A 13,900-nucleotide genomic window follows, 5' to 3' on the forward strand; every position below is an offset into this window, starting at 1 on the left:
CAAAATTTTAACTATTCCGGTTTATGAATATTATTTAATAAGTTTCATAACTTAACAAGTACTAATAATCATTTTTTAAAAACATTTGAAATGTAGCATATTTTACAATAAATTTTGTCTACTGTTCCTATTTGTATCAAATATGTGTTGTTTAATAATTAGATATGCGTTGTTTAATAATTTTGATCGATTGGCAGCTAATCCTTTCCCCGACCTGTCTGTCTCTCTCTCTCTCTTTCTTAGAATTGTTTTGACCGGCTTCATTGATGGTATCTCCGTTATTACATTCGTGATTCCCACGATAAATGCAACGAGATACGTCATTATATACGATATGTCTGACTATGTTTTTTACATACAGCCACAGTGGCCAATATGCATGTGCATATACGTATATGTAAGTATACGTCTATATTGTCTTCGACTTGTCGTAGTCAAACTTTTTCTAATATTAAGATTCTCTTGCACAATCGAGCTAACATTATTAACGAAAATTTACAAGTTATAAGTTATACGTTACTAATACTAATCAATTCTCCTGTATAACAGTAACAAGTTTTGGGATAAAACAAGTTTTACAGGTAAATGTTAGAAATCAGTAAAAATTCAATGATTAGTAGACAATCATTAATTTTAAAATTAATATGTAATAAAAATGATTATTCTTCTAAAACCTCCTCTGTAAAAATTTTACAAGTAAATTATTGTGACTTGTAAAATTGAAAATCTAGAAATTAATATTTTGCTAAATAACATTTAATTTTTATAATAATAACATTAATGACTCAGTTTGTAATTTGCAACATGTTCATTTAGCAGAAGTCTGTAATGTAGTAACTTAAAGTTGTAACTTGTTAATTATCTAATATTATTAGTCGAATAAATATTCTCAATAACCTCGTGTACATTTTTAACCATGATAAGATAGCTCTTATTTGTAATTATTTTGTCCAATTTTTTTCATCTTAAATCTCTTTTTAATAGAATGATCTTCATCAATCTCGTATTTTTAGCGTATAAAAGTAGGCGTATCAAATTTCTACGAATTTCTGGACTGTTCTGATATCTCCAGAGAATAATTCACAATATGTTAGATGATGCAATAAAATTATCATTTATGTGCCAACGATTTTCAGTATTTTTTATTTATTTATTATACTTAGTCCATACCTTTTGGCTTTGGACGACTTTCGGTTTACATCTCTTATATAATTCCATTACATCACTTATACAGGGTGGTTGGTAACTGGTGGTGCAAGCGGAAAGGGGGTGACTCTACGCGAAAAAAGAAGTCGAAAATATAGAATAAAAATTTTTCGTTTGAGGCTTTGTTTTCGAGAAAATCGACTTTGAATTTTCGCTCGGTACGCGTGCGGTACGTTATAACGGATCTCACTGTAGATCGTTGTCTCGATAGAAAAATTAAAAAAAAAATTTTATTCTATATTTTCGACTTCTTTTTTCGCGTAGAATCACCCCCTTTCCGCTTGTACCACCAGTTACCAATCACCCTGTATAATGTAAATGCAGACCTACTCTTTGAGATGTAATTTTGTAGCGGTATAAATTCTTGAATTAAGTAGAAAAAAGTCATTTATGAAGTTTAAGCCCAGATTTAATACTAAATAATAGCTATAAAACATTTTATTAGAAATATTCTATATTACGAAAATAAAATTCATATAATTGGTAAAATTGAGATTTCAAAAAGTTTCGTACGTACATAATATATTTATACAAATTTTCTATGATAAATGTTTAAATATCTTTCTCAGCCATTGTATATCATAGACTATGGTGACACGTTAAGCACGAAACATTACCAAAAATTGTGGGATATAATCCTTAACACTATTTATCGAGGTTACTAATAGATTCGATAGCTCGCTTGAAATCGTGAGGCATTGACACAACGACTACGAGATTGTGACATTAGTCACATCTCAAACTACATCAGAGATAAGACATCGACCCCTGACTCCTTTGGACACATCACCACTTTATCGTCATAGCCTACACAGAAGCTATGACACACCTTCGTCCACATCATAGATAAGGCATCGACCCCCGACCTCGGACACTTTTCCACATCATAACCTGCACCGAGCCCCTCAACATCTTCAAACCAAAACGTATATAAGCCGAGACGACTTCACCCAGCTCGGGGAGTTCTTGCTCTAGTCGCTGTTCTTGCACAACCCCCTTCCTCCGGTTCAGTGTTATTCTATTATTGTAAGCGCTAAAATTATAATAAAGTTCGATAAAGGAAAATTAATAGTTGGGTTACGACTCAGCTTTCTTTTCTCTTACAATCCAAGTATCAATTTTACGTGACAAGATGGTCGATAGATCGAGTAGTTTCACCGTATTAAATTAACCAATTGCAGGTCAAATTGATCGAAACGAGATAATGTCTCGAAGAATGTAGTACAACGTGAAAGTTTCATTCGTGGATCAAGAAGGAAGAATAATATAAGTTGATCTTTAACATTAAAATTCTCCAGTCGTCTAACACTTTTCTTTTCTGCAATTATTTTAATTAAACTACTTGTTCCGAAAAACATCACTCAAAGGTATTTCATCGAATGATCGAATAAATTTTGCCTTCTAAATTCTCACCGTGAAAAGGCAGCTCAACGAGAGAAGAAACGCTTATGTCGTGATTCATTCTCAAAAGTTTTATTCATTTATTTGTTTATCTATCTATTTACTTATTTATTTATTATTATTCATGCACTTTATAATATCAGTAGCGACTATTGGTGTGTGAAGATTTATGGCCATATACAGAATAGTTTACGAAAATATTCGAACACTTATAGAACCATTTTGTAAATGCATATGTATATTACCTGTGTCCACCATATATATGTATTACCTGTGTATATTACCTGAAAGTGTACATATAGGATGTAAGATATATTTAGTGTAAATATATGTATATATACAGGGTGGTTGGTAACTGGTGGTACAAGCGGAAAGGGGGTGATTCTAGTGAAAATATAGAATAACAATTTTTTTAAAATTTTTTTTTTAATTTTTCCATCGAGACAACGATCTACAGTGAGATCCTTTACAACGAGACGTAATAAAGTGCACGCGTACCGAGTGAAAATTCAAAGTCGATTTTCTCGAAAACAAAGCCTCGAACGAAAAATTTTTATTCTATATTTTCGACTTCTTTTTTCGCGTAGAATCACCCCCTTTCGGCTTGTACCACCAGTTACCAACCACCCTGTATATTTGGCAAAGATCACAAGGCGCGTAGCTATTAGTATACAATAGTACAATTAGCTATTAGTATAATAAATCATAATGACCTAACAAGCCATAATATTTCCTAGAACTATTTCTAACACTAATTTTATATTTATGATTACTATTCACACTCTATACTAATTTGATAGTAAACATCTTGCATTTCGACTACACGCTAGTGTATAAATAGTAGGCTAGTTGATAAATATTTAATCATGCATTTTTTAGTAAGTCTGCAGATTTAATGAATTTTTAATCAATAATAGCAATTCTTGAAACATATCTTTACATTAATTAGATAATATCGATTTTGATATATATTTTTGCAAATTTTCAAGACATTATTAAATGAGATATTAAAAATAAAGTTTCTTAGTTTTCAAACAGTAATTTTAGACAATACTATTTTATTTGATGAATTTGTTTTACTATTCGCTTAAATTTACATAATACGCAACTGTAGTTTTCTATAAATCCTTTATGCAACATTTGTTACAGGACACTGAAATAGACTATACCATAGAAATAACAGGTGGAGGACCGTTAGTGCAACTCGCTTTGAACTTCCGTGGATAATACGTGGAACTGGTCATGTCCTTAATATTTTAACAATGTGTAACATACAAAAAGAAGGTCGATGCTATTTTCGGTAAATACATATTCCCCAAAATTGACTAATTATTCTTCTTTATATATGTCGGAGAAGCGTCAGTAATAGAGTTGTGGGCGTTTGATAGATTTTCATTGGAATTGGCCATCGCTGGGTGATAACGAAGGTACGGCCTGATAATACGAGTATGGATACTACCGATTCGACGATCAACCGCGGTGGTTGGGCACGTGCGATACTAGTGACGTTGGTCTTCGGTTCGATAACGAATCCACGGTCAACGGGAGGATAGATATACTTTTTTTTTTTTTTTTATTTATTTGTTGAAATTACAATCAATTCTCGCGTTGAGAATTTTCAGTAAGATAGATATACTTGCTCACACAATACTCACAGATCGTAAGGCGCTACTCTCTTCGTCGATGAGATCGCAAGAAAGAATGAATTTTCTTTCAGAAAGACACGAGATCATCGGATTCCTCGAGTATAGCCCTCGTTCCGAAAGTAAGGGAAATTGACGTTGCTGTCAATTGGTCAATTTGGGACAAAGGCTGCCTGTCCGTTTGAACAATCTTAATTACCAAAAATCCCAGTTTCTATAGCAGGTCCTCAGGCTAACTGCACTTGTGCCATGTAGGTGCCTCAACATCTGGTATTCATTGTCCGAAGGAACCGTTGGAATATTTTACTGTCAGGTACCTCTATGGGTATTTCTTTTAATGAGGGTCATACTATTCATACCTCCATACCTTTGTTAGACGAAGCACCCGTCCCGTTGACCGCGGCTACGTTCGGCGGCCGATGGTCGCCTTGAGCCAAGTTTATTACCACAAATCGCAAACAAGTACAATTGGGCACAATGACGGCTAGTTGTTTAATTACAACTGTAAGCTTTAATTACAATTTTACGGATTTTCCCGAAGTTCCAGAGGGAAGGCTCTGGTGTCCTTTCATCTCCGACATATATAAATCTTTTCTCATTTCGTTACACTTCTAAGGAATATTTGTCAAAAATTTTAACCTTTATTACATACAAATTATTTCAATTGTGTCCCTATAGATAAATGAAGGCTTCTGGCCAGGCATAATTGAAATTGAATAATCATAGCTGTAATACTATCAATTAATCATATCATTGTACAGAAAATTAAATAAATAGAAATAGTTGGCGAATCGTTGAGGAAACGATATACGTATACATAAAAAGTGAAATCTAGGGAGAAGGTGACTAAATCATATTTCTGACCACATTGCACCGGATGTAGCTGTGACACAGTATCAAGTATTTTGCATGAACGATTTCACATGAGTCACACGTTTAGCAAATTTGCGTAGCTTTCTCCGGCAAACAAGCGAAATAAGTAGTGGCTAAGACCTTCGTTGGGTGATCTAGTTCGACCTCATTTTCTCGAGCTTATCGCGCCTTTAGACAAGATGCAATTTTTACGCTCCGATAGAGATCTCGCGTGTTTGATCTGTGATTCGAAGAGAGCGAAAACTATGCATATGTAAATTGAGATCAGGTAAAATTTTGCGGCAAACTTATCTCAGTAGCGGCACAATCTCCCTCATGATGATATCACAAGGAAACGTGACGTATGGCAAATAAACGTGTAGCAGATATGTATTCCACAGAACATTAAATATCATTATTACTATTACTATAATATTTTATATATTACATAATTAAATAAATACCTGAGAAGTATCTTAAATAAATAAATAACAAATAAAAATAAATAAAAAATTTACTGAAATAATTATTAGATAAGTAAATAAGAGATTTAAAATACACCCAACTAGATATGAAACCATTGACAACGTTATAGAACTGGTTAGAAAGTTCGAGGGATAAACAGATCGAGAGAAAGTAAAAAGTCTCAGAGAAGTAGATTGATTGGGTTCAGTGAATTGTCATCTAAGTATTCGATAGTGCAGAAAGGAACGGAAACATTTAAAGAAACGCATAAAAATAGAAATGTTGCATTATAACAAAGAGAATAATCGAGAGTTAAGGATAAAGAACGTGCTATTGCAATTTCTGAGCAGAGAAAGGAAACGGGCTGAAGTCGACGGAAGAATGTAACGTTAATGAAACTAATAAACGGAAAAAAACGGGATGTCAATAAGGAAAATAGAAGAAAATAATAGGGAAGGAAGTACAGGTATGAACGGTACTTTATCGTCGCTACTATTAACTGCGGATACGAAGAAAGTTAAGAAGTAATAGAAACCATATGCATGTAGACGTTATATTACGTAATTTAAAAAGAAGAAAGTGATACATATTATAATTAGAAGGAGACTAGAGAAGGAGAAAGAGTAAAATTTAATGTCATGGCAAAATTGATGGCAGCAATTACTTGGAGAATTTAGAGGAGAAAAGAGATTATAAGATGTTCGCTGAGTAATCTTCAATTTAAAGTAGGAAAAGTTAGAAAATAAGTTTATGTCGAGTCAATTTTATTATTAACTTGAAATAAAAGAGTGTATATATGCTATATGTATATAATATTATAATATATCGTTATGATGTAGTCAACGTGCGTTAGTACTTGTTTAAATACAGAAGAAGAATATTGGCAAATTAATTATCACTTTCAGTTTCATTTTAATAATAATAATAATATAAAATTAAAACTTACATTTTCAGAAGAGTTCAGAATTATTCTTCCTTAATTATACCATTTATATGTCGGAGTCAGGTTGGCACTTTGGGGCGTTCGATGAACTTTTACTTACTTTACCGTCGCGGATGTAGCTAATGTTTATCGGTACAAATGTGGACACTACAAGAGGCTATAAGTAATAGCGGCGATAGGATGGTCGAGATGATGGTGGACAACGAATTCAGGTTCGATAACGAATCCACGGTCCACGGGAGGACAAGCATCAACGCACTACTCGATTCGAGTAACATCTCGATAACTCGTCCAACGACTAACAAACTAACTCTCCCTTAATCCAAAAGAAGCTGCCCTTATATACTCTTGTCCCCACTTCTTGGGTCAATCTTTGTGTTTAAGGAGAGCCATATAATTATTTCGTACCTCTGTCAGGTATATGTCTCTCCTGTGACCGTGGCTACGTCTAGTGACTTGCTATGTCACTTCTAAGGGTGGCTGTAGTAAAAGTCTGGATTAGGGTATTGGGATTCTTCCCAACATTCTTGACGGGAAATCTCGCTGTCCTTTCATCTCCGGCATATAAAATTATTTAAATTGTAATACTATTTATGAAAAAAATTTTTTATAAATAGCAATAGTTTTGTCATTGTAATAAATAGTAAAATATGTACGTTTAATTTTTACGTCCAAATATGCAAATATGGTTCAAAGTTCCGTTTTAAGGAATGCGTTCAGACATAAAAGTCTATGTTTAAATGAGTGGCGAAGAAGTGTGCATGAAGAAACAACATGGAAAAATTAAAAAGAGCTGCCACTATTTAGAATAACACAATTTTGCATTATACATTATAGTGTAATTAAAAGATTAGACCTTATTAAAAGAATAATGTAAAAAATATAATATTTTACAGAATGCTTTCAAGTTTGTGCAGTTTTATTGCAATGATTGGTCGTTTAGGCATTGCAAAATATTTATAACGCAAGATGTTTATAAAAAAAATGCTGCGTAAGTATGTCGACAAGGCTGTATTTGTAAAAATTACGTGAAGAAAACGAAGTTCGCAAAATACGGAAATATCGGTGACAATGGATTTAGTTTGGCGGTTTGTAACTCGTTAATTTAGCAAAATAGTAAACGAAAGTTTTTAATGGAACGGAGAAACATCAAAATGAAGAACCAGTTCTTGAGAGTTATCGCAAAGTGTTGTTTCAATTATAATAAAAGTCCGCTTCTTCTTTAATGGGGTCGAAATGATAATTTGGCTTTTAATGAGGTTTTTCAGTGATTCTACTAAATACATGTTCTCTACCTTAATTATGAGAGAAAGCATGTTATAATAGAAACTTGACCTTTTCACTGCTTTGCTTTTTTCACGCGTTAAACATATTTATATACTGTATGTACTTCCTTTTTTGATTTTAATTTAAATTTCGCAATTATACAATTTACGAAAAGGAGGTAAGATAGATAAACTTTCGGTTATTTATCTTCATCTTAAAATACATTACTCTTACAATTAGTCGTATTTACAATTAATATTGGCTTATTGTTTAGATAAACGTATTATTTGCCTTTCTTTTGTTATTTTTTTTTAAACGTCACTTAAAATTTATATATATCACGATTTGAAATTTATACACGAAAAAAAGGAACAAACATATTGGATTTATATATAACATAATAAAATATGTATTACATTAAATATATGTATAATATTAATATATATAATATTAATATAATATATGTGATTCGATTTTAATAGTTATTTTTAAATACTATTGTTATATATGTATTTCGATATATTTTCATTACTTATCTATGTTTACATTTTTCCAAATCATGTGATTGATATAATAATAATGTTTAATTAGGGAATCGTATATCACAGTGGTTTGATCGATTAAAAAATGCCATATTGGACACCACAAGTTATAAATACAACGAAATAATTAATGAATCATACGTTTGAGACTAATTAAGATTCCTTTATAATTCTCAATAAAACGTACAGTATACAGCATTATAAATAAAAAATGTACTTTACTTCTCATTACTATTTATGAAAGGGAATATAGATTATATTTTCTAAAGATGATACGAAATAAAACAATGTATACGGAATTCTTAAATTCTTAAAGTAAAGAATACCGTTGCACTTGGACGTACTTAATTTTTTTTCTTAATCAAGGATTAACAAAATATGGTTTTTCATATTGTTGAAGTGATTACCACTTCTAAGAAAACTCTACATCTGGCCTTTTTAGTTTTCTCAAGCACTGAAGCCATCGACAGTGCGTAGACAAAAGACTGCGACGAAGTCAGGCCATAAACAGTAGACAGGCGACGTTGGCTTCGGGGTTTTTCAGTTATTAGGTAACACAGCTAGCGTGCGGATCTCGACCAGCTCAAATTGTATTTTTACTTATTACACTTCTATTTAAATATATTTTCTACCTTACAATTTATCCACGTGTTTTCTCTGTTTACACACCGAATAACCTCAACACATATGTTTGTAGGAAAATTCAATAACTTTGAATATTTGATAAATAAAAGGGCAGAAATAACATATGGTTAAGGAAATTGATAAATAGATGTGAAATATATATATGTATATATTATGTGGTAATTAGTTAATATTTACATGGCTAATATCGCGTCACCAGTTGTCATTTATTGAGCGTAATTGTTCAGAATTTTGAATTATTTGGGATAATAATGTAATTACAGAAAGAATAACATAAAGAATATGTAGCAAGCATATTAACACAAAGAGAAAGATACGTAAAGAAGTAGACGCGACACAATTTTATTCTTTCACGCGCAGCGAAAGCAAAATAACAGTTTCAATTAGTCAACAAGAAGTCTAAGTGATACAAAGTGTTACAAAATTTGTGTGTACGCGTTGTTGTGATGATGTGTAACACGAGTTTCATGTCGCAATTCACTGATGCTCGCCGGACAAGACGAAAATTTCGAAAGGCTGACGATTGCAAAAAGAAATAAAACAGACGGATGATCGTTGGATTTGTGGAAACGAAGGAAGGCGGAAATAATGGTACAATCTCGACCAAACATAAGGGGGACAGTTTGTTCTCGCGTGACAGGTCGAAAGCGAGAATGTGTGGACGTTCTCGAGGCGCTATTAATCTTGCAAACACGTTAATTGTGGTACTACTTTTAAAATAGCTGAAGGTATTCCAACTACTTGCTTGTTGCAGTGTCAAATTAAATCCGAGTCCAGATGTTACTTTTGGTAAAAAATTAAATTCGTGCAGTAAACATTAAACGCATAAATCAACAGATATGTATTATACATTTGTAAATTCCTAAGAAGAAATAGATATATTTGATAAATAGACGTATTTATAGTAGTAAGTATATTTACTGCACCACGCGTACATTTCAGTATATATACACAATGTACATGTATATATGTTATATATAATACATAATATATAATATAAATATATATGTAACGTCATAATATATAATATATATCAGTATATAGTTATATATGTAATGTCATAATATATTTTTTTTTATTATTTATTTATTTACATTTTACAATTTGTCCAGTAGGACATTTGGTAAAATATTATAGCTTAGTGATATAGGAATATAGCATGTTTTCTTTTTTATATTTATTTATTTTCATTTTACAATTTGTCCAGTAGGACATTTGGTAAAATATTATAGCTTGGTAATATAGGAATATAGCATGTGGATGGCTACCCCCAGTGGGATACCATCTTCGAATTTGATTGATTTAATAATATATAATATATAACAGTATATAAATATATCTTATATATATATTGTATATTTATATAATTATATATATAGAATATCTGATAATACTCCAATAAGCCGTGAAATGTGCAAAAGAAATCATAATACTATTCGGATAGTCGAGCTGTCCTCTCAATAGATATATTTATGTAAATATTGTATTCCTCATAAGCAAAATTTATTTATACGTAAGGAGTTTATACGTAAATTGCATTGGAATTAGTAAATAATAGAAAATATAAGTTAGGAGGATTTTTCTATTATTAATATCGAGTGAGATAGAGTAATAGTATTGTATGTAAAACAGACATAAGTTTTTTAAAGTAAAAATGTGAACGACAGATATATGAAATCTTTTATTGTTGTCGTTATAGTAATGCATACGTGTTAACTGATTGGAAAATATCAAGATCTTCATTAAACTGAATTTATATTGGAAAGTATTACCAAGTTTTATTATTCCTAAGTTATATTATTTATTATAAGCTTACCCATTATTACATCAGACTAATGTATTTGTTGTTTGATCATAAATATGTACGATATTGTACATTGTTGGTTTTGTAATTGTTTATCGTTGTTTTATTTTAATTACATTGCATATAACTAATACACTTAAAATCCTTATTTAAATGTTCCATACTTTTAATGATGAAATACAATTTGAAAGATACGAAGCAGTATTTTTATATTTATATCTTCCTTGCTTTTAAAATATCTTTTAAATTAATCACTTCCACAAACACAAGCATCTTAATGCTTTTTTATAGATTTTTCTAGTTGAAATATCAAAAGTGTTAAAATTCGAATTCGAGTTATTTCAACAGTTTTCATTTTATCTACTTGAAATTGTTTGTCTTGAAAGTTTCATAACTTACAGTATCTAATCGTAAAATTATTTCTTAGCAGTTTTTAATGCAAGATAAGTAGAGCAGAAAGATGTAACTTCTTCCAGAAAACAGATTTCTTTTATTTGCCATGTGTACGAGGCTTTTTAGCCACTTACGAAATTTGGCCGGCTGCAATAATTAAATGCTAATTGATCATGCAATTAATTAATCAAAATTGCACAAGAGCAACAGATAATGGGCCAGGAAAGCTAGAAATTGTGAGAAAATGATACGCATACATGTTGCACATGTGAACGGGAAACAATATGTATAACTATATTCGTATCTAGGATCTTCTTACTCTTTTGACTTTCCATGAACATCGAGTGCCTCGAGGAATCTTTGCAGGTGCTTAAATCGGGGTCACGCTACTGCTGCGGGTAACACAACTATGCGACTATTCTATGGAAATGCGTTGTATATATCCAAACAATATACACACGTCTTGCTGTAATACTATAAAGAAGAAAATAGAAAATCATTCGGCATCTGATAAGCTTTAAACTTTTTATATACAGTATATTTTATATATAGTTCTTGAATATTACATTATTTTAATTACTATTTAATATTTAATTTTATTATCATATTTTATTATATGTAATATTTAATATTATTTAATATTACATCGATATATTAATATTATACATATATATTATATATTGAATATTACATCGTACATAGTATATTTTAAAAGCGACACAACTCGAACTAGTTTTTCGGGGAAAGCAAAAAATTGTTTGGAAACTTACGAAAAGATTAGAATATACAAATACATGTATAATTTTGTCAGTAATAAAGGAATAGACTCAAGGTAACAGTGATTATTATATATTATCTAGGAACCCGATTTTTATTTCTGAAAATTTCCATTCTTAGCCCTTGAAATACTCCTTTGACAATTTTGATGTTCTTCTAGCACAGGATTGACAATGAGTTACTTTGGCTTGTGACTTTTATTCTTGTGTCTTTTATACGTTAAATGTGACAGATTAAAGTTAAGATATTCGTTAAATTAATAGTTTTTTGATATAGATAAGGTAATACCTTTTATTATTATTAACGTCTTTTTTTTATAAAAAAAAGGATTCCATTTAAACAAACAAAAGTGATCTTGGTATCTCCTCTACGCATCAACTCGCGAAGAAACCGCTATTTCCATATTACGTATTTCTTTAAATTCTATAACATTTTTAAGAAATATTTTCGCCTATTGTCTGAGACAACGAAGATTTCTTCGATATTTATTCGAATATTTATTCAAGCGAACAGAGTTCGTGGAACACGCTGTATCCTGTAACCTTTAACTGGTATGGTTGAGTCACATGTACCTAACCATAATAGCTTCAATAATATCTTTGGACAAATTGTGAATGTGAAATTTTAAATAAAAAAAAAATAACATCTTAATTAGGGGCAGATAATATTTTAATTTATCGAGCTTCAAAGTATTTCATTTTTATTTGTATTTTACTACTGATTGTCCTTATCATGTAAAATATAAATCAAAAGAATATTTATTGACATAAGGAAGGTTATTAGTACTTTACAAATTGTGTTATAGAATGTATGTGTGTGTATTATCATCTACAATACCCTAAGATATTCTGTTAAAAAATTGATAAAAGTTACTAGTTTCATTAACACAAATGTAATTGTTTGTCACTTGCTTACATTAGAAGAACGTGAATATTTTTCTTATTTAAGATAGCAGACTAATCGTAAGTAGAAAATAGTATATTTAGAAAACATAGGATAAAACGACAATTCACACACGTAAACAATTCTCGCATCCCTCTAGTATTGATTATATGTAAAATAACCAAGATAAGTAAAATAGAAAAATAATATAAAACTGGTGAAGGCATGTAAAATAAATTCTCAAGTTTTTGTCGCTTTGACTTTCAGAGAAGAAAAATTGAAGAGAGGAAGGATCGCGTAATGGATAGATACTTATTCGACAGTTCAAAAATTTTAGAATGTGGTCATCGAATTCGTATGCACGAAAGAAACCAATGTCATCGATATATAGTCACGGAAGACGACTAACGGAGAAACTTGATTCGGTCAGATTAGACGTCTATTCGGTCGATGACCTTACTTTTACATAGTCAAAGAACCTTCTGCTGCTTATTCATTGATCTTTGGAAGCTATAAATGATGACTAAATTGTGAAACATTCATGCCTTTCTTTTTATGCCTTGAAATGGACAAGTTTGATACGTGCGGTTCGTTTAAATCTTTTATGTATCTCTTCTGAAGTACTCTCTTTAATCAGTAAAAAGTCTCTCTTTAAAAGTGTATCAATTTTCATGTAATTAACAATTATAACGATTTGTTTTACAGTAAATTATATAAGATGTATGTTACTCTACTAAGATGGTGAAAGATCATGATTCGTGCAGTGGACTGAAAATCATATACGATGGAAGCCAAGATTTTGAAAGTTCGAATTTAATCATATATTTCAAAGCACCGTCCAATATTATAAAAATTTCATCATTAACTATAAGTAATAATCTTACTCTCTGTGGTGATGCGTTTTCATGATTTGATAGGACGTAATGAAATTTTTATTGTAATAAACGTAGAACATTATTTCACGAAGAATAGTAGCGAATTGATTTACATCATTATGATTCTCATTGTCAGCATTTCATATATTTATGTTTTTTATGTTTTAACAGTTTTTTTAAAGATTATTATAAATATTTAATCGATA

General features: G+C 30.7%; 1 long non-coding RNA gene across 1 annotated transcript; it reads left to right on the plus strand.

Annotated features, from left to right (window-relative positions):
• The first annotated feature begins 1,720 nt into the window (after positions 1–1,720).
• Positions 1,721–6,352, plus strand: LOC143303654 (uncharacterized). Its single transcript, XR_013060169.1, has 3 exons — positions 1,721–2,232; positions 3,757–3,907; positions 3,996–6,352. It is a non-coding gene; the product is annotated as an uncharacterized LOC143303654 (long non-coding RNA).
• The last annotated feature ends 7,548 nt before the right edge of the window (positions 6,353–13,900 follow it).

The sequence above is a fragment of the Bombus vancouverensis genome, chromosome 1 (assembly GCF_051014615.1).
Source record: "Bombus vancouverensis nearcticus chromosome 1, iyBomVanc1_principal, whole genome shotgun sequence".
NCBI classification, from domain to species: domain Eukaryota; kingdom Metazoa; phylum Arthropoda; class Insecta; order Hymenoptera; family Apidae; genus Bombus; species Bombus vancouverensis.